Source organism: Dendrobates tinctorius, unplaced genomic scaffold (genome assembly GCF_039654945.1).
Source record: "Dendrobates tinctorius isolate UK_male_01 unplaced genomic scaffold, ASM3965494v1 ptg000022l, whole genome shotgun sequence".
In the NCBI taxonomy this organism is placed as follows: domain Eukaryota; kingdom Metazoa; phylum Chordata; class Amphibia; order Anura; family Dendrobatidae; genus Dendrobates; species Dendrobates tinctorius.
In genome coordinates this window covers 17,115,224-17,140,163 of record NW_027361690.1, presented here as the reverse complement: position 1 = coordinate 17,140,163, position 24,940 = coordinate 17,115,224, and the positions used below count along the sequence as shown (strand labels likewise).

General features: G+C 47.2%; 1 protein-coding gene and 1 long non-coding RNA gene across 8 annotated transcripts in view; one reads left to right on the top strand and one right to left on the bottom strand.

The window, feature by feature from the left end:
- Positions 1-9,302, bottom strand: part of SEMA6D (semaphorin 6D) — a 94,983-nt gene extending 85,681 nt beyond the window's left edge. For 2 of the 7 annotated variants that reach the window (XM_073568445.1, XM_073568446.1), the window contains exon 1: positions 8,791-9,079. The gene's annotated coding sequence lies outside the window, so the exon portion shown is untranslated. Of the gene's footprint in view, positions 1-8,790; positions 9,080-9,227 lie in introns of those variants that run through there. The other 5 variants (XM_073568444.1, XM_073568448.1, XM_073568449.1 and 2 more) reach the window with 3 other exon arrangements.
- The window catches only part of LOC141084053 (uncharacterized), a 180,445-nt gene that overhangs the window by 13,770 nt on the left and 141,735 nt on the right, over positions 1-24,940 (top strand). The window lies entirely within an intron of this gene.

Below are 24,940 nucleotides of genomic sequence, written 5' to 3'. Positions count from 1 at the left end.
TTGACTTTTAGAATTGCTGCTTCCAATAAATGGCGCTATAGTTCTAATAATTTTCCTCTCTGAAGAGACAATTGGCAAACTTTATAATCCAAAGTTTAAGTATATGCAATATACAAATATATCGTCAGCTAGTAATTTCATATAGGTCATAAAGAATGATAAATGGATATCTAAAAAAGTAAGGAGTGTAACATAGATACTAAAGAGAAGCTACTAAACTTTCTGCCCAGTCAATGTGCTTATTAGTTTGGCAATGGTAAGATTGACGCAGATCAGGCAAAAATTCTAGAGTGTCCACATACAATGCATAAATGTGCAGTGTGGATATTAAATAGTCCAGTCCCTATACTATGACTACTGCAGTTCTACATAATCACCATAATATTCAACCATAAAAAGCTTACAATATATCAAAGAAAATAGCCACCATATGAACAGAACCATCCACATAAGGAGATGGCATAGGATTACATAAAATATGTAGGGTTTAATCCCATGATCCAACTAATAAAACGGACACTGTCCAATATGAAGCAGAATAAAAAAGTGCTAGTGCTTATAGATACCTTTAGCCATTAAGATGAGCAAATGCTGGGCAGAGAAGCACCTCGACGCACGTTTCACCGCTACCTTTGTTTTCATCAGGAGGTAATTAAGCGCTGCTCTCAGGGTGTTTAGATAGTGTGTCTGATTGCTAAATGCTCAGTGCGCGTCACTATCCTGATGCTGCGATGCGGTGAAACCGGCGCTCAGCGAGCACGTCATCCAAGAACATGACCATACATGTGACCGGTTACCACAGAGACACGACGCTGTGTAATTAAGTTAATTGTTTGATGTTTCAAGACCATACACATTAGATGTGTGTTGGCTAAACGATACCTTGACTGATCATTTTGCCGCTAGTCATCTCAGTGACTTTCCCATACACAGGTGCGCTCACTCGGCCGAGAAGTCTTATGTTCTCTATGGGAAAGCACCCAGCTGGCATGTCGACCAGCTGCTTATCAAAGCGATCAGCGGTCAGAAATCGAACATGTGCGATCAGCATCTCTGCCAATCATCAGTTGGCAAGCGCCCCATACACATTAGACTGTCAGCCAAGATTTGTCTAATGTGTTTTGGGGCCTGAAGAGAGTTATAGATATAATATTTCACCCTTTTTTATATAAAGCTGTTTCTCAAGCCCTGCTTAATTGTTCTATATAAACGTAATTCTTATTTTACATAACAGTCTTACAGTAGAAGTTATGAGTCATTTGTAGTGCATCTAATGTGCTGAATGTGGGAAAATAGCTCATGAGTCTCCAATGGTTAGACAAAGCATTTGCCAAGTCCTTCTAAACATACGATATGGTGATTTCTGGTATGGTAGACGACCTGCGTCATGGCTGTGTAGAAAATATGTTAAATTGGCTTCTTTACTCATCTGAGTCTACACCTTTGTGTCGGCTTTGTCTTCAATGACCATTTATTTAGTAGCTGGATGGGATTCAAAGCTAAGATGAAGGTCGTTCTAGTGGAAATATGCCAACTTCTAAGCAGCTTATATTCAGCCTCATCAATAAGGGCACAGACAGGGTGCTGTTTTCATTTGGTTTGATGGCAAGCCTGCTTGATGCATGAGGCTAAAAAGCGACAGTAACAGTTTTGGACATTTTACTGGCACCAAGTAATTAGAAGAAGGCGTTTTACTTATAATGGCTCATCAGCACAATACACGTTATCAAACTTTACAGGAGACTCAGAAACCTGGATGGCGCAGATGGCACTGCACATATCTCCACACTGTGCTATGTTTATGTTTGGGTTTAGAACTAGTAAAAATATATACAGCCCCGGGACAACAAAAACGGATGGATCCACCCTATAAATAGTCATGCTTCACAGGAGTGCTCAAATATCCGCAACCTTCAGATAAAAGAAGACGGCTGTCTGATCTCTGATGATGACGGGAGTGGTCTAGACACGGAGACAATAGCTACACAACTGATGGAGCTGCTCCTAATCCCAGGCTAGCTTGGTTGGATGTCTGAAAAGTGCCTGGAGCTATGAAAGAAAGCAAATCATATATTCAGAGGGCTACAAAATGCTGGCTATGGAGATTAGCTACCAGTCACAAGAAAAGAGTCAGTAATATGAGACTCATCTTATTTGCACAGTACGACGGATTTAAGGCCATCTTATAAGGGAAGCAATGACACAAGTCAATGATGAAACAATTGGTAAGAAATAAGTACCGTATGTTATACATAAAGTTAATATATGAAGTCTAATGCAAAATGAATGAACAATAATAAAATGTAAAAATACAATAATGAATATCATCATAAGGCATAATATAATACTTCAGATTACAAGTTTCTCGATAGACAGAGCTCTCCAATAGTACAATGCAAAAACAATGGACCATACTGACCCAAGGCCACTACACTTCAGTATTTTTACATTGGACTACTAGAGAGCTTTCTTACTGGATGTATATGAACATGTTAGGTTATCTACCTTGGGAGGCTTTGCATCTTGAGTTGAAGATGACTGATGCTGCTTTGACTTTTTTTTTTTTTAAATATAAATGGAAAGAGATACATTATATCACGTTTCGTATTAAGGGGCATAACTAAACCTTTTCCTGAGCGAGCGAAAATCACAAAAAAGCCCAACTGGTCCATTAAGACATAGCAGAGAAACCCAAAATATAAATATTTGATCCTGAAATATCTGTGTCCATTGGTATTATCCAATAAAGAGACATAAAATCTGGCTGCTCCCTACCTCTGTACTGTACGCAACATCTATTGTGACACTTTAGATTTACAGAATAGTAATACAAAACACACTGTAATACTAAATTTAGCAAAAAATTTGTGTCCCTACAAATCTTACCCTACTGACTCCAGCACTGATTAACCCGCCCAACGCCAATACCAATATCTCTGTGAAAATAACTGTAAAGTGATGTCCCCAAGAGCACTGTCAGTATATCGAGCCACCACAAAAAAATAACACTTGCTACCATTGATTTCTCTTTAAAAAAAGATGGAATTAACACTTTTAGACAATATTTTCTGGTCCCTTGAGCTTTTCTTCGCAACAGAGAACAATGGGCCAAATTTATCAAGCCGTAACCAACCTGCGCATGGAGTTTACAATTTTATGGCGCTTATATCACAAGCTGGAGCAATGTAGGAGATAAACTACAGAACATTCAGTTGAGGTAGGTAAATCCCAATTGTCCACAGTTGTAAGACTATGACCAGGCTGTGGCCGTGCTTCACATGGAGAACTAATCTCCTGGCTTCCTTTAGGATACTAATTACCAGGTGGTAAGACAAGAAACAAGTAATGGACAAAAGAAGCATTCTTCCTCAAATACTATGTTAAAAAAGTTTTAATATGGCCTAAGACTAAGTCAGTTTAATCCAGTGCTGAAAGCAGGCATGCTGAGAGGGGGCTGCTGTGTAATTGCCAAGAGCTTTGGAAAGATACCTTCTAAATCAGCTAAAAACCAGGGATACCACACTATAGTGGCACCACATCTCCTACAACCTGAACCTAGCTGAACATCAAACCATCAATATGGTTCATCCGAATGTCTCTTCTCAACAACAAAACTAATTTTACGATCGCCAAGTTAACTTTTGTTGCTAGGCACGACAGTGCTGGCAGCGCCGTGAAAGGGAAGAAAACGCTACAGCCAGCTGTGTTGTTCACAGTCGGGTAATTTCTCTATAGCTGTGAATGGATATGGGGCCAGTAGCCTGTTGTGGCCAAGGACGGAATGATAGATGATCAACATACTGTGCCCAAGTAGAAGAAGAAAGACAGAAGTTCAATGCACCACTGTTAAAATGCTAATATGGGTTAGGTAACAAAAGAGCAATGGGACAGAAAAGTTCGGAGGGACAGGCAAGCCCTCGTGTTATGTGTGCTCACTAGCCACTTGATGGCTCTTCATCCTTACGTATTAGCATATAGGAAATCATTCACTAGTCATCCAGCCTCACAAGCTTATTATTAGCGGCATTGAGTCTTGTATATGTGACACTGGATCTAGACCATGACAGGTCTCCCGCAGCTTCAGAAATTGGCATTGGACCGTTAAAATATGATTTTCCTCCAACATTTCTCAGCGACAACGAAAAAAAAAAAGCCTGAACACAATTTCTTCTGAAGCAGAAATTGGCAGCTATTCTCCCAGTAAGTAAGAACTTAATTTAATGGCTTACACGGATTTCTGACTGTAACCGTAATGGCTTATCTAATGTATGAAAACAGATCATCTCTCCAAACAGACATGAGCAATGCCTCCACTATTTTAATTATGTACACTTTGCTACTTCTTGGGAAAAGATTCATCAATTCGGAGTAAACAATTCACTTTTTTTTTTACTCCCGTGAATCTCCAAGCCCTGATTAACGCTCCTTTTGTTTTGTTTTTTTAGAATCTATTTCAGGATTTAATTCTATTTAGACCTTGCTGTACGTCGGTTACTCCAAAATTACTTTTCGATTTGTTAGACCCATAATCCTAACAACCCAATCTCAGAAAACTAGTATCAGTCATGTATACAAACGTGTATGGAGGCGATTGTATATGGAGAATACGATGTTGATCACGGGGCAGACATTTTTTTTTGAGGACCGCTTGTCAGTAGTCCGATTGGCTAACATTGCAGTCTGTCTCCCTCTAGCCTAATATGGCTGCTTCCAGAGAACAAGAGATTGCAATCAAATAACGCACAAGGGAATGATGGACTTTAGGGTCATAGTCCCTTAAAATGAGGGCATCTGCTGTGGAGGGTGATGACAGGGGAGCAATGTGCTTTCAGGAGTAGTACTTCGTGGCCTCACAAGTCCTAATTTATGCAGTGATAATTAGATTTGCAGTAAGGCTTGCTTTTCAAATTCATCATTTTACAATCTCTATTTTACATTTAGAAGGTTCTTATTTAACAATGCCTTAAGGAGCTAGTGCTAATCATACCCCGTGGAGACAAGTACAGTAATCTAAAGATAAGATCAGCAGAAGGATGAGCCTGGCTCCCAGCTGAACAGACAAACCTGGGGCCCATTACCTGTTGCTGCAGAGAAAAACTCAAAGCAATACAAGGACAATGATGAGCGTAGTAGGTCCGCGGCTACGACCTTCGTAATGAACCAAATGAGGAACAGTCATGATTAGAGACGGTTCTTCCGCTGATTCATTTCTATTTTTACTTCCCATTTTCTACCTGCACTGAATTAATTATATGTCACCTATAGGTGGGCGCCCAAATATGACAAATCACACAATGCCTTGTATAAAGCAGAAGCCGATTTAATTAGATGCTTGAAATTTGCAATTAGATAAGAATGACAGGACACATCCATCTTTCCGCGAATTTCCTTGGCGAAAGGTAAATGTTTACCGGTTGTGTCATCAACCAATGCGGCTCACAGGATGTTCATTAGGCGTGTGGTTACATTAACCACATGAATGCCTAGCCCTGGGCTAGTGAAAATAAGCTTCTATTTATTACTGTACCGAAGTAACACTTTATCCAGAAATGGAGACAACGGCTGATAGCAAAAATAGCTACAGTAATAATAATAACAAAGGAAGGCACAATGTAACAAGGAGCAAAGTAGCTACAGTAATAATAAATAAGGCACAATGTAACAAGGAGCAAAGTAGCTACAGTAATAATAAATAAGTCACAATGTAACAAGGAGCAAAGTAGCTACAGTAATTATAAATAAGGCACAATGTAACAAGGAGCAAAGTAGCTACAATAATAATAAATAAATAAGGCACAATGTAACAAGGAGTGGATGGATACTGCTCTGGTGAATGGGACACGTATACTTTACAGATATAGATTCATCTGTATTACCCAAGAGCCAGGTAACATGTGTAAACAAGTTATACTAAGACTTGTAGTTCCACATCTCCCTGTACGCCATGATCTCGCAGATGCTGATACTTGAGGTGTGGTATCAATAGGCGGTGCACTGCACTAAAGCAGCTCTCCAATTCTACCAAGAAAGCCATAATGCTGGTCTAATCAGCAGCCTGCCTCCTAACAAGTAGAAACCTGCTCTATCATCAGACCCATCTCACAACAAAGAAAAGTTGCTGCTGTATTTCCATGGACAAAGCCCAAGCCATGAGCCTGCAGCCCAGGGTGCTCTGCTCCAGCACTGCACACTGATAGCACCTATTTGTTCCCATGCATAATTTATAGCCACAGTGAAATCTAGCTGCCTCTCTAGTCCATTGCACTGGGGGGAGACTGCAGCCCCCTCCCCGGCACTAAATCTCTCCTGGCTTCCAAAGTTACAGCCCAGAATACACAGAGCTTTTAATACACCAGACACGAATAGCAGAAGATACAACTGCATCATGAGACCTATTCATCCTGCCATCACATAGGAAGGAAGGACAGTGTACCCACCAGAGCTAGCCCAAAGTGGTGCGAGCCGTGTACATGGCAGGGCACATACAGATGGGGCATACAGAGATGTATATGGCAGGGCACATACACATGGGGCATACAGAGATGTATATGGCAGGGCACAGACACATGGGGCATACAGAGATGTATATGGCAGGGCACATATACATTGGGCATACAGGGATGTATATGGCAGGGCACAGACACATGGGACATACAGAGATGTATATGGCAGGGCACAGACACATGGGGCATACAGAGATGTATATGGCAGGGCACATACACATGGGTCATACAGAGATGTATATGGCAGGGCACATATACATTGGGCATACAGAGGTGTACATGGCAGGGCACAGACACATGGGGCATACAGAGATGTATATGGCAGGGCACATACACATGGGGCATACAGAGATGTATATGGCAGGGCACAGACACATGGGGCATACAGATATGTATATGGCAGGGCACATACACATGGGGCATACAGATATGTATATGGCAGGGCACATACACATGGGGCATACAAAGATGTATATGGCAGGGCACAGACACAAGGGGCATACAGAGATGTATATGGCAGGGCACATACACATGGGGCATACAGAGATGTATATGGCAGGGCACATATACATTGGGCATACAGAGATGTATACGGCAGGGCACATACACAAGGGGAATAGAGAGATGTATACGGCAGGGCACATACACAAGGGGAATAGAGATGTATATGGCAGGGCACATACACATGGGGCATACAGATATGTATATGGCAGGGCACATACACATGGGGCATACAGAGATGTATATGGCAGGGTACATACACATGGGGCATACAGATATGTACATGGCAGGGCACATACACATAGGGCATAGAGATGTATACGGCAGGGCACAGACACATGGGGCATACAGAGATGTATATGGCAGGGCACATACACATGGGGCATACAGAGATGTATATGGCAGGGCACATACACATGGGGCATACAGAGATGTATATGGCAGGGCACATACACATGGGGCATATAGAGATGTATATGGCAGGGCACATACACATGGGGCATACAGAGATGTATAAGGCAGGGCACAGACACATGGGGCATACAGAGATGTACATGGCAGGGCACATACATATAGATCATATAGTGCGATCTCTGCATAGTTATATGGCTACACCTAGTACATACACATGGGTCATGTAGACACGTACTGTATATGGCAGTGCATAGCACATATACTTGGTGGATACAGTGCAATCTCAAGAATTAACTGGCTAGACCTAGTACACGGCACTGCCTAGCACATATACTTCGATCTTTATATGGCAGTGCCTAGCACATAGTGCATCTGGAGATGTCTACAACACACTGGCACTATAGGATCTCGTTATCTTCATGCATATGCCGCACACACAGTGCGATGACTGCTTGTCTGTCACTGGACACTGCATGGTCCGATCACTCGTTCTGTCTATAGATCTATATGATACAGGAAAGATATATATCTTTGTACGTGTTAGCCAGTAGATAGTCTAGCCTGATGAAGAGACCTGAGTAGTCTGGAAAGCTTGCAATTTGTTACCATCTTTTCAGTTAGCCATTAAAAGGTATCAACCACTGAGGACTCTCAATTCTTTAGATCTATATGGGCACATACAGCGCCCAATACATGCAGGGCAATCTCCAGTCACTATATAACTGTATATTACTATATCAGTCCATGCTGTACAGAGAGAGCACAATCCATCCAGTGCAATCTCCATTCACTGTATATACAGATGTCCCTATATGTGACTATATGAGCCCATGCTGCACATCCAGTGCACAGTATATACAGTGCATTGTCCTGTGACCATATATAATAAATATCTATCACTATAGATATCTTTTATCAGTCCATGCTGTAGATATAGTGCACCATGAATCCAGTGTAATCTCTGGTGCCTGGATATGTATATATCCCCATATATGACTATATGATCCCGTGCTGCACATCCAGTGCACAGTATATACAGTATACATATAGAATATCCCTATTTATGACTATATGAGCTGGTGCTGTTCACTCAGGGCACAGTATATACAGTTCATTGTCCGGTGACACTAATTATATATACTGTATATATCACAATAGATGTTTCTATCAGTCCATACTGTACATATAGTGCAATCTCCAGGGTATATGACTATAGGAGCCCCTGGGGTACAGTATATACCGCGCAATCCCAAGTGACTTTATACATGTATTTTATCTATATATATCTATAGTCCGTGCTGCACACCCAGGGCACAGTATATACAGGGCAGCCCACACCCCGCTAGGTGTCTCTGGGGACCCCACAACTTACCTATGGAGTAGCCCCTGCTGCCAGTCCGCCTACTGCTCCATGCCCGGCGCAGCTCCTGCTATCCAGCTACGTTTGCCCCCACAGGCAGGCTTCCCATCCAGCTGCAAATCCAGCGCACATCCCCGACATCCCATAGACCCAGCAGTGTCCCGGGGAGGCCCGGCTGTTCGTCTCACTGATCTTCAAAGCTCCAGTCTGATCAAATGGCAGGGAGACAGTGGCGTGCCCTCACCCTGTGCCTGCACCGGCGCCGCCTCCTCCTCCCCCTCACACTCCCTTCCCCCTCACAGTAAACACAACTTCTCCTCACGGTGCTCCTCCGCCGCCGCTTCCTCCAGGCACAGGAGAAACTTTACCCCTAGAGCCGTGTGCGGGGAGTGCCCGGGCTGAGGGCACCGTGCCGCCGCGGTACCGGAGCGCAGAGCTGCGTGTTTTACCTCATACACAGCAGGCAATGGTAACACGACCCTCTCCTGTCAGTCCGGCAGCCAGGGAGCCTCCCCCAGCTCTGCTAGTGACCCCATGGTGGCCTCTCCTCCTCCCCCACCTCGCCAGGAGGGTGCCAGCCTCTCCCCCATTCTCCCCAGCACCCTGACAGGTCCTCCTTCCCTCTGTGCTGCCGCAGTAAGGAAAGCAATGAGAATGTCGCTGTCACCTCCATCCAGGGCCGGTTTTAGGTAAAGTGGGGCCCTAGGCAAAGTTTAAAATGGGGCCCCAAATGCTAACATACTGCACATCACACGGAAGCATTTCGATTGTATTTACATGCACTGAGTTCGGGCCGCTAAATGATCGTCAAAATTGAAGTTCTTCAATGCTTGTTTCCCGGCCTCTTTCCACCATCTGAGAAAGAATGATGGGAACAGAACGATCACAAAGGCTGTGTGCACACGCTGCGGATTTTGCTGTGGTTCCGCAGCGGTTTTGGCCGCTGCGGACCCGCAGCAGTTTTTGCTGCGGTGTACAGTACCATGATTCCCTATGGGAATCAAAAACCGCAGTGCAGACGGTGCGGAATTTTCCGCGCGGATTATCTGCGGTTTTCAATCCGCAGAAAGAATTGACTTGTCAATTCTTTCTGCGGATTCTCCTGCGGTTTGCCATCTCCTCCATTGAGGAGATGAAAAACCGCAGAGCAATCCGCAGGTAAAACCGCAGGTCTTTTGACCTGCGGTTTCACCTGCGGATTTTACAAAATCCGCGCGGATGAATCCGCACATAATCCGCAGCGTGTGCACACAGCCTAAGGGTGTGTGCACACGTTGCGGTTTTTGCTGCGGTTATGCCGCAGTTTCCATGCAGTTTACAGTACAATGTAAACCTATGGAAAACCAAATCCGCCGTGCACATGCTGCGGAAAATTCCGCGCCGATTTGCTGCGGTTTATTTTCCGCAGCATGTTACGTCTTTTTTGCGGGACCGCAGCTGCAGTGTATGTTCCGGGACATTCAAATCAATCTCTCTCTCATCCGCACTGCCAAACCGCACTAGAACCTGCATCAAATCCGCTGTACACATGCTAGGAATCTGCAGAAAAAATGCATGTGTTTTACCCTGCAGTTTCTGCCAAGAGATATGGATTCTCTGCAGAAAAAGCCGCAGACTAATCCGCAACGTGTGCACACACCCTAAGGGTGGTTTCACATTAGCGTTTCAGGCCGCAGCATCGGCCTGCACACGGCCGCCGCTAAGCCCCGCCACCTGCCGCGCCTCCTCCGGTAGCGCCGCCTACGGGCGCATGACGCTGCATGCGTCCTGCGTCCCCTATCTTTAGCACTGGGTGCGCAGATATGCGTTTGGCGGCGCATGCGTCCTTTTGATGGTGCGCCGACCAGCGCCAAACGCAACCTGTTGCAATTTGGTGCGCTCGGCGCACCGTCAAAGGGACGCATGCACCACCAAACACATACCTGCGCACAGCCTGCGTCCCCAGTGCTAAAGATAGGGGATGCAGGACGCATGCAGCGTCATGCGCACATAGGCGGAGCTACCAGAGGAGGCGCGGCAGGTGGCGGGGCTTAGCGGCAGCCGTGTGCGTCCCCAGTGCTAAAGCGTCATGCGCCCGTAGGCGGAGCTACCGAAGGAGGTGCGGCAGAGAGCGGGGGGCTTAGCGGCCTGCAACGTTAATGTGAAACCACCCTAACAGATCACCATACAGTATCATGTTATCAGCAGGACATCTACAGTTTACACCCCATAGTCCTCCATATAATATAATCTGCCCCAAAGTCCTCCATATAGTATAATACACTCCTTATAGCTCTCCATATATTAAAATACACTGCTCAGTCCTCCATATAGTATACTACACTCCTCATAGCCCTCCATATATTAAAATACACTGCTCAGTCCTCCGTATAATACACTCCATATAGTATAATGCACCGCCATAGTCACCCATGTAGTACAAATCACTTCCCATAGCATAATGCACCCCATAGTTCTTCATATAATGTATTCCCCATAGTCCTCGATACAGCATAATGCAGCCCACATATAGTATAATGCAGCCACCCCACAGAGTATTATGCAGCCCCGCCATACAATATAATGTAACCCCCATAGAATATAATGCAGCCACTCCACAGAATATAATGTAACTCCCCATAGTATATAATGCAGTCCCACCCCCCATATAGTATAATGCAGCCCCTCCATAGAATATATGGCAACCCCCTCATGGGATATAATGAAGCCCCTTATATAGTATAATGTAGCCCCTCCATAGAATACAATGTAGCCCTCCTCATATAATAACTATAATACAGCGTCCCCCATAGAATATAATACAGCCCACCTCCCCATAGAATATAATGTAGCCCTTCACATTATTTAACACAGCCTCCCCCTATAGAATATAGTGTAAAATGTACCCTACATGGTATATAACACACCGCATAGTATACAGCCCAGCCCACCATGGTATACAGCCCACCATGGTATACAGGCTGTATACCATGCTGGGCTGTATAATACAGCCCAGCATTGTATAATATAGCCCGCCCAGCATGGTATAATACAGCCCAGCATGGTATAATACAGCCCAGCATGGTATATAGCACCCCAGAATGGAATAATACAGCCCAGTATGGTATAATACAGCCCAGCATGGTATATATCCCCCCAGCATGGTATAATACAGCCCAGCATGATATATAGCACCCCAGAATGGAATAATACAGCCCAGTATGGTATAATACAGCCCAGCATGGTACTGTATATAGCCCCCCCCCCAGAATGGTGTAATACAGGCCAGCATGGTATAATACAGCCCAGCATGGTATATAGCACCCCAGAATGGAATAATACAGCCCAGTATGGTATAATACAGCCCAGCATGGTATATATCCCCCCAGCATGGTATAATACAGCCCAGCATGATATATAGCCCCCCAGAATGGAATAATGCAGCCCAGTATGGTATAATACAGCCCAGCATGGTACTGTATATAGCCCCCCCCAGAATGGTGTAATACAGGCCAGCATGGAATATAGCCCCCCCCCAGAATGGTATAATACAGCCCAGCGTGGTATATAGCCCCCCCAGAATGGTATAATACAGCCCAGCATGGTATATAGCCCCCCCAGAATGGTATAATACAGCCCAGCATGGTATATAGCCCCCCCAGAATGGTATAATACAGCCCAGCATGGTATATAGCACCCCAGAATGGAATAATACAGCCCAGTATGGTATAATACAGCCCTGCATGGTATATAGCCCCCCCAAAATGGTATAATACAGCCCAGCATGGTATATAGCCCCCCCAGAATGGTATTATACAGCCCAGCATGGTATAATACAGCCCAGCAAGGTATATAGCCCCCCCAAAATGGTATAATACAGCCCAGCATGGTATATAGCCCCTCAGCACGGTATGATACAGCCCAGCACGGTATAATACAGCCCGGCATGGCATATAGCCCCCCAGCATGGTATGATACAGCCCAGCACGGTATATAGCACCCCCCAGAATGGTGTAATACAGGCCAGCATGGTATATAGCCCCCCAGCACGGTATGATACAGCCCAGCACGGTATAATACAGCCCAGCATGGCATATAGCCCCCCAACATGGTTTGATACAGCCCAGCACAGTATATAGCACCCCCCAGAATGGTGTAATACAGGCCAGCATGGTATAATACAGCCTAGCATGGTATATATCCCCCCACAGAATGGTATAATACAGCCCAGCATGGTATATAGCCCCCCCAAAATGGTATAATACAGCCCAGGACGGTATAATACCGCCCAGCATGGTATAATACAGCCCTGCATGGTATATAGCCCCCCCAGAATGGTATAATACAGCCCTGCATGGTATATAGCCCCCCAGAATGGTATAATACAGCCCAGCATGGTATAATATAGACCAGCATTGTATATAGCCCCCCCCAGCCTGGTATAATACAGCCCAGTATGGTATATAGCCCCCCCAGCATGGTATAATACAGCCGAGCATGGTATGATACAGCCGAGCATGGTATATAGTCCCCCCAGAATGGTGTAATACAGCCCAGCATGGTATATAGCCCCCCCCCCAGCATGGTATAATACAGCCCAGCATGGTATATAGCCCCCCAGCATGGTATGATACAGCCGAGCATGGTATATATATAGTCCCCCCAGCATGGTATAATACAGCCCAGCATGGTATATAGCCCCCCAGCATGGTATGATACAGCCGAGCATGGTATACATATAGTCCCCCCAGCATGGTATAATACAGCCCAGCATGGTATATGGCCCTCCCAGCATGGTATATAGCCCCCCAGCATGGTATATAGCACCCCCCCAGCATGGTATATAGTCCCCCCAAAGTGGCCCCACAGTCTAGTACTCGCACTGATTTAAAAAAAAACAACACTCCTCACCTTCTCCTCATGCCCGCGCTGCTGGCTGCTCCTGTCTCCTCCTGCACACAGTGAGAGCGCAATGACGTCATTGTGCCCCCGCTGTGTCAGAGGCAGAGCGGGGAATGATGGGAGAGGGAGCGTCAGCTGACGCTCTCTGCCCCATCACTGCCTCCTTCAGTGCGGCGGCGGGAGTCGGCGCTGGGGGCAGGCGGGCCCTCCTGCCTCACAGGGGCCCTATAGTGGCTGTGTGATGTGCCGCTGGCTGGGGGCCCCTGGAGGAGCGGGGGCCCTAGGCAGCTGCCTGGTCTGCCTGCCCATAACGCCGGCCCTGCCTCCATCTTCAGCTCCTCATTTATTTCTGAAGTGTCTCTCGCCGTACGGTGTCCTTTATAGGAGTTCTGATTCCCTGACATGGCCGAATGCAAAGCAATTTGCAAGAAAATAATACACCGAAAGCACAATCGTCTGCTGAAGCCGCAGCGAAATAATGGAATGGCGTAAGGGTTCATTATTGGTCCCGTGCCAACGAAAACGAAGAGTCGTAATGATTAGCCGCGCTCGGAAATGGGCGAAATGTGGCCATTGTTCGGTGCGTGAGCACGTGTGCCCAAATATACGAAACCGGCGAAGACCCTACAAGACACCTAATTAGAAGGGGCGAAACCTCTCCCGGAAATTGCTTATTAGTAATCGCAACTAGAGTTGAGCGACTTTTGGTTTTTTAGGGTCGCGTTTCGTTTCGTGAAACCCGACTTTTCCAAAAGTCGGGTCGAGCAAGATCGTCCGATTATAGGGAAAAGTCGGGGTCGTCCCGAAACACGAAACCCAATGTAAGTCAATGGGGAATAAAAGTCGGCAGTGAGAGGAGGACAGGAAACACACCAACAGTGCCCATTTGAATGCCAAAAGCATCAATTCTTCTTACTTAAGCTTGTCAACCTTAATTAACTTCATAATACAAGTTACGCACTGAAAAATGGGGGTTATTTGGCTACAGACTGTGGGGGGGGAGGGCTGGCTCCAGGTCTTCATGTGCCCTGGGCGAAAGAGCGCCCCTTTAACACATACCACAACTCATCATGCTCCGATACGGCAGAGAAATAGCGGTATAGTACAATGAAAAATACCTCACTTTTTACATCTCATGACGAGGCCCATCTATTTCTCCATACAGAATCATTGGTCCCATATAATGTTTGAAACAGTATATGATGAGCTCCACATAATGCTACAGTATATGTTGGTCCCCATGGATGAAGCTCCACTGTCTTATGGGCCCAAATAATGCTCCAAACATAATGGGCCCCATTTCTAATGCTCTAGTGTATAATGGGCCCTGTAAATGCTGCTCCAGTGTCTGATGTCCACCTTTGGAATGTTCCAGTGTATGGTGGGCCCCATCTATCATTCTCAGACGGTGTTAGGCCCAGTATGGATTGCACGTGATTGCACAAAGGTTGGAAAGGGTACCGTATCCCCAGATAACATGTATGGATAGCGTACACATTCAAAATATATGTCTCAGGAGGCAGGCTCAGACGGTGTTAGGCCCAGTATGGATTGCACGTGATTGCACAAAGGTTAGAAAGGGTACCGTATCCCCGGATAACATGTATGGATAGCGTACACATTCAAAATATATGTCTCAGGAGGCAGGCTCAGACGGTGTTAGGCCCAGTATGGATTGCACGTGATTGCACAAAGGTTAGAAAGGGTACCGTATCCCCGGATAACATGTATGGATAGCGTACACATTCAAAATATATGTCTCAGGAGGCAGGCTCAGACGGTGTTAGGCCCAGTATGGATTGCACGTGATTGCACAAAGGTTAGAAAGGGTACCGTATCCCCGGATAACATGTATGGATAGCGTACACATTCAAAATATATGTCTCAGGAGGCAGGCTCAGACGGTGTTAGGCCCAGTATGGATTGCACGTGATTGCACAAAGGTTAGAAAGGGTACCGTATCCCCGGATAACATGTATGGATAGCGTACACATTCAAAATATATGTCTCAGGAGGCAGGCTCAGACAGTGTTAGGCCCAGTATGGATTGCACGTGATTGCACAAAGGTTAGAAAGGGTACCGTATCCCCAGATAACATGTATGGATAGCGTACACATTCAAAATATATGTCTCAGGAGGCAGGCTCAGATGGTGTTAGGCCCAGTATGGATTGCACGTGATTGCACAAAGGTTAGAAAGGGTACCGTATCCCCGGATAACATGTATGGAAAGCGTACACATTCAAAATATATGTCTCAGGAGGCAGGCTCAGATGGTGTTAGGCCCAGTATGGATTGCACGTGATTGCACAAAGGTTAGAAAGGGTACCGTATCCCCAGATAGCATGTATGGATAGCGTACACATTCAAAATATATGTCTCAGGAGGCAGGCTCAGACAGTGTTAGGCCCAGTATGGATTGCACGTGATTGCACAAAGGTTAGAAAGGGTACCGTATCCCCAGATAACATGTATGGATAGCGTACACATTCAAAATATATGTCTCAGGAGGCAGGCTCAGACGGTGTTAGGCCCAGTATGGATTGCACGTGATTGCACAAAGGTTGGAAAGGGTACCGTATCCCCGGATAACATGTATGGATAGCGTACACATTCAAAATATATGTCTCAGGAGGCAGGCTCAGACGGTGTTAGGCCCAGTATGGATTGCACGTGATTGCACAAAGGTTAGAAAGGGTACCGTATCCCCAGATAACATGTATGGATAGCGTACACATTCAAAATATATGTCTCAGGAGGCAGGCTCAGACGGTGTTAGGCCCAGTATGGATTGCACGTGATTGCACAAAGGTTAGAAAGGGTACCGTATCCCCGGATAACATGTATGGATAGCGTACACATTCAAAATATATGTCTCAGGAGGCAGGCTCAGACGGTGTTAGGCCCAGTATGGATTGCACGTGATTGCACAAAGGTTAGAAAGGGTACCGTATCCCCGGATAACATGTATGGATAGCGTACACATTCAAAATATATGTCTCAGGAGGCAGGCTCAGACGGTGTTAGGCCCAGTATGGATTGCACGTGATTGCACAAAGGTTAGAAAGGGTACCGTATCCCCGGATAACATGTATGGATAGCGTACACATTCAAAATATATGTCTCAGGAGGCAGGCTCAGACGGTGTTAGGCCCAGTATGGATTGCACGTGATTGCACAAAGGTTAGAAAGGGTACCGTATCCCCGGATAACATGTATGGATAGCGTACACATTCAAAATATATGTCTATACATCAGGAGGCAGGCTCAGACGGTGTCAGGCACAGTATGGATTTGACGGCCCAGATTACACAGCGGAGGAGCAGGGAGAGGTAAAGATTGCAAATGCTGGGGCCCTGCCCAAGCAAGGGGGGCCCACTCGTGGGCGTCGGTACTGGCACTGGGCCCCTCATAGTACAGCGGTGTGTCTGACGGCGGGTGTGCACCACCACCGTCAGAGACACTTGATTGCACTATGAGGGACCCTGTGCCAGTGCCCGCGCCCAAGAGTCGGCCTACCCACCTGTCCAGGGCAACGGCACTCGCACGGTGTCGTGCGCTAGGTGGTGACCCCGGCCATGGGGGGGGAGGCAGCACAGTTAGGGAGTTTTAGAAAGTGGCATATGTTGATGTTGGACATTCAGCTGATGCAAAAGGCGAAATAGGTGAAGTACCAGGAAGAGGTGGACCAAAGCAAGCCATTTTTCTGTCACCCTATGTGTCATCAGGGGAAGGTTGGACAAAATCCTTGGAAACCCATGCGTGGTTCATTTTAATGAAGGTTAGATCATCCACATTTTGGGTTGACAGACGGGTCCTTTTTTCTGTCAGGATTGATCCAGCTGCACTGAAGACTCTTTCCGATAGCACACTTGCAGCTGGGCAAGCGAGCTCCTGTAAGGCATATTGGGCCAATTCAGGCCAGGTGTCCAGTTTAGCGGCCCAATAGTCAAAGGGGAATGACCTGTGTGGGAGAACATCGATATGGGAGGAAAAGTAGTTTGTAACCATAGTTGACAACTGCTGTCTCCTGTCACTTTCCATCGATGCAGTATTACCAGTTGTGTGAGAGGTATTTGAAAAATCAGTCCACAACATTGTCATGAAACCCCTGTCTCCAACGCCACTTCTGCTGTGTGCACCACGAACACCTCTGCCAAGCTGCCCCCGGCCCGTACGGCTCGTGTGAGAACCATCACCGCTGCTGTGTGCTGGGAATGCCTCAAGCAACCGATTTACCAGAGTTGCTTGTTTATTAGCCAATATTAGGTCAAGGTTCTCCTGTGGCATGATGTTTTGTAATTTGCCTTTATAGCGTGGATCCAGGATGCTGGCCAACCAGTAGTCGTCATCGTTCATCATTTTGGCAATGCGGGGGTCCCTTTTTAGGATCCGCAAGGCATAATCTGACATGTGGGCCAATGTTCCCGGTGTCAATGATGCACTGCGAGTGCTGGGTGGAGGAGCACTTTCTGGCAAATCCACATCCCTCCAGTCACGCACAAACCCTGTACCAGACCTTGCCACGCCAACATTTTCACTTGCCCCACGAGATGCATCCTCCTCCCCTAAGTAATCATCCCCATCATCATCCTCCTCCTCCTCTTCTTCCTCCACCTCGTCCAGGAGAGGTCCCTGAGCAGACAATGGCTGAATGTCATCAAGGATTCCCTCCTCCTCTTCCTCCTCATCAACATTGGCTGCAGACACCTGCTCCTTAAGGTGCGTCAAAGTTTGCATGAGCAGACGCATAAGTGGGATGCTCATGCTTAGGATGGCGTCGTCTGCGCTTACCAGCCGTGTGCATTCCTCAAAACACTGAAGGACTTTACAAAGGTCTTTCAGCTTCGACCACTGCACACCTGTCAACTCCATGTCTGCTCTCAAAGTGCCTGGCCGTGTATCCTCCCACAAATGCATTATGGCCTGCCTCTGCTCGCACAGCCGCTCCACCATGTGCAGGGTGGAGTTCCACCTTGTTGCAATGTCGATAATGAGGCGGTGGTTGGGAAGGTGGAGCAATCGCTGCAGCTTCTGCATACGAACGGAGTGTACAGGCGACCGGCGGATGTGCGCGCACAGTCTTCGCACCTTCTGGAGCAGGGCTGTTAACTCCGGATAATTTTTGAGGAAGCACTGCACCACCAGGTTCAAGGTGTGAGCCAAGCAAGGTATGTGGCTGAGTTTTGAAAGGGCTATGGCTGCCACAAAATTACGGCCGTTATCACTAACTACCTTGCCTGCCTCAAGATGTACACTGCCCAGCCATGACTCAGTTTGTCGCTTCAAGTACTCGGCCAGCACCTCGGCGGTGTGTCTGTCGCCCAAACACATCAGCTGCAACACAGCCTGCTGACGCTTTCCACTAGCTGCTCGATAGGGGGACACATCGTGTGCAACAGTGGCAGCTGCAGATGGAGTGCTCGTACGACTGCGCTCTGTGGACGAGCTTTCGCTTCTGGAGGAGGAGGAGGAGGAGGAGGGTCGAACGCCTACAGCCAACTGTTTCCTATACCGTGGGCTAGGCAGCACTGTCCCACCACCGCTGTCCCCTGTGGACCCTGCATCCACCACATTAACCCAGTGCGCAGTGATGGACACGTAACGGCCCTGGCCATGCCGACTGGACCATGCATCAGTTGTGAGGTGCACCTTTCCGCTCACTGACTGCTTGAGTGCATGGACAATGCGGTCTTTCACATGATGGTGGAGGGCTGGGATGGCTTTGCGAGAGAAGAAGTGGCGACTGGGTAGGTCATAGCGTGGTACTGCATAGGCCATGAGTTCGCGGAAAGCTGTGCTTTCCACCAACCGAAAGGGCATCATCTCAAACGAGATTAGTTTGGCAATGTGGGCGTTCAAACCCAGTGTACGCGGATGAGAGACTGAGTACTTTCTTGACCTACTCATAGTGTCTGGGAGGGTGAGCTGGACTTGAGAGCTGCATATGGTGGAAGTAGCGGTGGACAGGGCGGACTGAGAGAGGGTTGATGATGGTGATGGAGTTGGTGTTCTTTCTGATGGCCTAGAATCAGTCTTTCGTTGATATAACAGTGGGATTCCCTGACTGCTGTGGTTTTGCAACGACACCTCAACATTTGCTGCTGTGCTAACCGGTGGGCTTACAGTGGGGGAAACAATGTAGCGTTGCTGACTACCTTCGTTGTGATCAGTTGCACATGTGGCACTTGAGGTTTGGTGTTGTGTCCACGCTTGCAAGTGCATGCTGGTTAAATGTCTAAGCATGCAACTGGTATTCAAATTTTTCAGATTTTTCCCTCGGCTAAAGGTCTTTGCGCACTTCTTACAGATAACCTTGGCCTGATCATGAGGATTTTGTTCAAAAAAGTGCCACACTGCACTCTTCCTACTTTGGCAGACATTTTGCGGCCTAGCACGCTGTGATCTTTTGACCCTCTGGACAAGCTGTCCAGCAACTCTTTTGATGTTTGGAACCTGTCTTTGGAGTGCTCCGGGCCTGCCAGATAACAGCTGTTGCGATGTCGATGTCTGCTGTGGATGCTCCTCATCTGAGCTATTGGAAGCAGCACCCTCTTCCCCCAATGGATGCCAATCTGGGTCAACAACTGGGTCATCCATCACCTCCTCTTCTATGTAATGTGCACCTTCCTCTGTGTCACCGTGTATGGTGGTATAGTGTGCGGGAAGGGGCACCTGAGTCTCATCAGGGTCAGAATCTGGCTCTGTACACTGCGAGGACAATGTAGTGCTCTGAGTGAATGTACCAGCAGAATCATCCATCAGCGGCTGTGCATCAGTGCACTCCATGTCAGATTCATCTTGGCCTGGGTAATTCACCATTTCACTTGATAATCCAGGCATGGTATGTGAAAACAGCTCCATGGAGTAATCAGTAGTATGGCCTGCGTCATCCTTCAATCTTGGTTGGGGTGAAGGACACAAGGAAAGGTGTGGTTCATGAACATGAGCCTCCAATGACGACTCAGTGCTTTTACTTTTTACAACTGAAGAAGAGGAGGCGATAGAGCTGGAGGCTGAGTCAGCAATGTAAGACAAAACTTTTTCCTGATGCTCTGGCTTTAAAAGCGGTTTGCCAACTCCTAGAAGACTAAGCGTTCGAGGCCTTATGTAGCCGGACGATGACGCAGGGTCAGCACCTCCTGCATTCGGTCCTATTTTGCTCTTGCCACTACCATCAGATCCACCACCAACACCATCATTACCAGCTGCCAACCCCCGCCCATTTCCACGGCCTCTTCCACCAGCCTTCCTCATTTTTGGTAGAAATGTAGACAAAATCCAACAAACTATATAGTAATGTAAAACAAGGTACAAGGTGTCTATAGGACAGGGGAGATTTTGAATTTCTGCAGACACTTGTGGACACTGGACACTTTTGGATTGTGTGAAGCCCACTGATATCTGAGCGCTATGTGACAGGCTCGATGGCACAGCTGTGACCAATGTGACTAGAGGATAAGGGAGATTTTGAATCTCTGCACACACTTTTGGACACTGGACACTTTTGGATTGTGTGAGGCCCAATGAATATCTGAGCGCTATGTGACAGGCTCGATGGCACAGCTGTGACAAAAGTGACTAGAGGATAAGGGAGATTTTGAATCTCTGCACACACTTTTGGACACTGGATGGACACTTTTGGATTGTGTGAGGCCCACTGATATCTGAGCGCTATGTGACAGGCTCGATGGCACAGCTGTGACCAAAGTGACTAGAGGATAAGAGAGATTTTGAATCTCTGCACACACTTTTGGACACTGGATGGACACTTTTGGATTGTGTGAGGCCCACTGATATCTGAGCGCTATGTGACAGGCTCGATGGCACAGCTGTGACCAAAGTGACTAGAGGATAAGGGAGATTTTGAATCTCTGCACACACTTTTGGACACTGGACACTTTTGGATTGTGTGAGGCCCAATGAATATCTGAGCACTATGTGACAGGCTCGATGGCACAGCTGTGACAAAAGTGACTAGAGGATAAGGGAGATTTTGAATCTCTGCACACACTTTTGGACACTGGATGGACACTTTTGGATTGTGTGAGGCCCACTGATATCTGAGCGCTATGTGACAGGCTCGATGGCACAGCTGTGACCAAAGTGACTAGAGGATAAGGGAGATTTTGAATCTCTGCACACACTTTTGGACACTGGATGTACACTTTTGGATTGTGTGAGGCCCACTGATATCTGAGCGCTATGTGACAGGCTCGATGGCACAGCTGTGACCAAAGTGACTAGAGGATAAGGGAGATTTTGAATCTCTGCACACACTTTTGGACACTGGACACTTTTGGATTGTGTGAGGCCCAATGAATATCTGAGCGCTATGTGACAGGCTCGATGGCACAGCTGTGACAAAAGTGACTAGAGGATAAGGGGGATTTTGAATCTCTGCACACACTTTTGGACACTGGATGGACACTTTTGGATTGTGTGAGGCCCACTGATATCTGAGCGCTATGTGACAGGCTCGATGGCACAGCTGTGACCAAAGTGACTAGAGGATAAGGGAGATTTTGAATCTTTTGCACACACTTTTGGACACTGGATGGACACTTTTGGATTGTGTGAGGCCCACTGATATCTGAGCGCTATGTGACAGGCTCGATGGCACAGCTGTGACCAAAGTGACTAGAGGATAAGGGAGATTTTGAATCTCTGCACACACTTTTGGACACTGGATGGACACTTTTGGATTGTGTGAGGCCCACTGATATCTGAGCGCTATGTGACAGGCTCGATGGCACAGCTGTGACCAAAGTGACTAGAGGATAAGGGAGATTTTGAATCTCTGCACACACTTTTGGACACTGGATGGACACTTTTGGATTGTGTGAGGCCCATTGATATCTGAGCGCTATGTGACAGGCTCGATGGCACAGCTGTGACCAAAGTGACTAGAGGATAAGGGAGATTTTGAATCTCTGCACACACTTTTGGACACTGGATGGACACTTTTGGATTGTGTGAGGCCCACTGATATCTGAGCGCTATGTGACAGGCTCGATGGCACAGCTGTGACCAAAGTGACTAGAGGATAAGGGAGATTTTGAATCTCTGCACACACTTTTGGACACTGGACACTTTTGGATTGTGTGAGGCCCAATGAATATCTGAGCGCTATGTGACAGGCTCGATGGCACAGCTGTGACAAAAGTGACTAGAGGATAAGGGAGATTGGATTGCTTTTAAAAAAGCAGTTTGCGGAGCAGTGGGTAAACAGCAATGCAGGAATGTCAGGAAGCCTTAGAAGGCAGCCCAACAACCAACACCACTGATACACCACTATATAGCCTCCCCTTGCACTGCACACACAGTGACTGGTGTGTTGTGCAGGCCAAATTGCTAGCAGCAGAAGCAGTTTTTTTGTCTTCTCAGCAGGACAAAAAAAAAATTGGGATTGCTTTTAAAAAAGCAGTTTGCGGAGCAGTGGGTAAACAGCAATGCAGGAATGTCAGGAAGCCTTAGAAGGCAGCCCAACAACCAACACCACTGATACACCACTATATAGCCTCCCCTTGCACTGCACACACAGTGACTGGTGTGTTGTGCAGGCCAAATCGCTAGCAGCAGAAGCAGTTTTTTTGTCTTCTTCCCTGCCTAACGCTCTCCCTACAGAATCAGCAGCAACCTCTCCCTATACTAAGATCGGCAGAAGTAAGATGGCGGTCGGCGTGCACGCCCTTTTATACCCCCTGTGACGCCCACCAAAGCAAGCCAATCACTTGCATGCCCTTCTGAAAGATGGTGGTGACCCGTGCCTATGTCATCACGTTGCCCACAGTGTCCGTGGATCCTGATTGGCTGAAAAAGAGCGCAAAACAAACTTTTGAAACGCGACTTTGGCGCGTAAGTCGCCGACCTCGTGGCCGACCTCATCCTAGGGTCGGGTTTCGTTTCATGAAACCCGACTTTGCCAAAAGTCGGCAACTTTTGAATTTTTTCGACTCGTTTCGCTCAACTCTAATCGCAACATATTGAAAGCTCTAAACCACACAATGCAAAACACTACTAATGAAACCCCTCCAGACGGGAGACCACCCATTATCCAGACCAGACTTTGTATGGTAGATTTCCAATTTCCATCATATATTCCATCTACTGGCCGTCTCTATAGTGACCCTGACCGCTGGCACGTGCTGCCCGATCCACGACCACTGTGTATCAGGCACCGGCTGTGGGATCTCAGACAGGGATGTTTGCAGGGTGTCAGATAGAAACATAATTTGTAAGTCTCCCACGTAGCTCAGTCCCCGGTGATTTCTCCCTGTTCCCTCTCGGCTGATACAGGCTGTCCAGTCCACAGGCTGTATGTATATCGCACCGGCTGTATGAATTCCACTAGGCATATCTGTCTATGAAACGCTGGGCGTTTCAGATAAACACATTTTAAAGGGAATTTGTAAGCAGGGTTTGGCTAGTTCATCTGAGAACCGTGTGATGTGGGCAAAGAGACCCTGAATCCAACAATGTATGACTTGGTTTACTGGGTGCAGCAGTTCTGACACAATCAGAGTTTTTAGATTTAGACTGAAGCAGAGCTGAGAAGGCTAACCCCGCCCACACTACAGCTAGCCCTGCCCACACCAGGCTCTGTGTCTACTGTGGGGAGGAGGACCCCCATATAGTGTTTGGGCCGGAACCAAGGGGACCGCCATCAGAGTTATTGAAGGAAGCACAACAGGGGAATTACAAAGGGAGACATGCAACTGAGGTTGTCAGGGCAACAGGGGGAGGGGCTAGGGTAAAAGGAGCAGGGGACGCGCTGAAGTGGCAGTTGGGGAAGAGAGGGAGTGAAGGCAGGACGCAGGGTGACTTGCAGGGGCACAGAGAGGAGCCTGCGAGGAGAAAGCAGCCGATTTACCGACAAGAGAGACGAGAGACTGTGCCCAGAGACTGCTCCCCGCTCCCGTTCTGAGAGAATTATCCCCGCTAACCCCCGCCTTGGAGAGAGAGGAACTATACCTTCGGTTGTGGCCGTGAGTACCGGTAACCAGGCCTCAGAGACCTGGGCCCTTCCCCCCAGCCTTCCCCCATCACGCCGACCCGGCCATCATCGGCCTCAAGATACGCCACCTTGTCACAGGCGGGATTAAAGGCTCGCTACCCTGGCTTAGGAAGAGACTCCTAGGTAAAGGACGGCTACAGGCCTTTCTGGGGAACTGCGTCATCACCGCGCGCCACCTCCATCATTTACTTCAGGGCCTGTTGAGCCCCAACGGCATTGCTTTCTTCAGGGCCTGTTGCGCCCCAGCGGCAGCGTTTTCTTCAG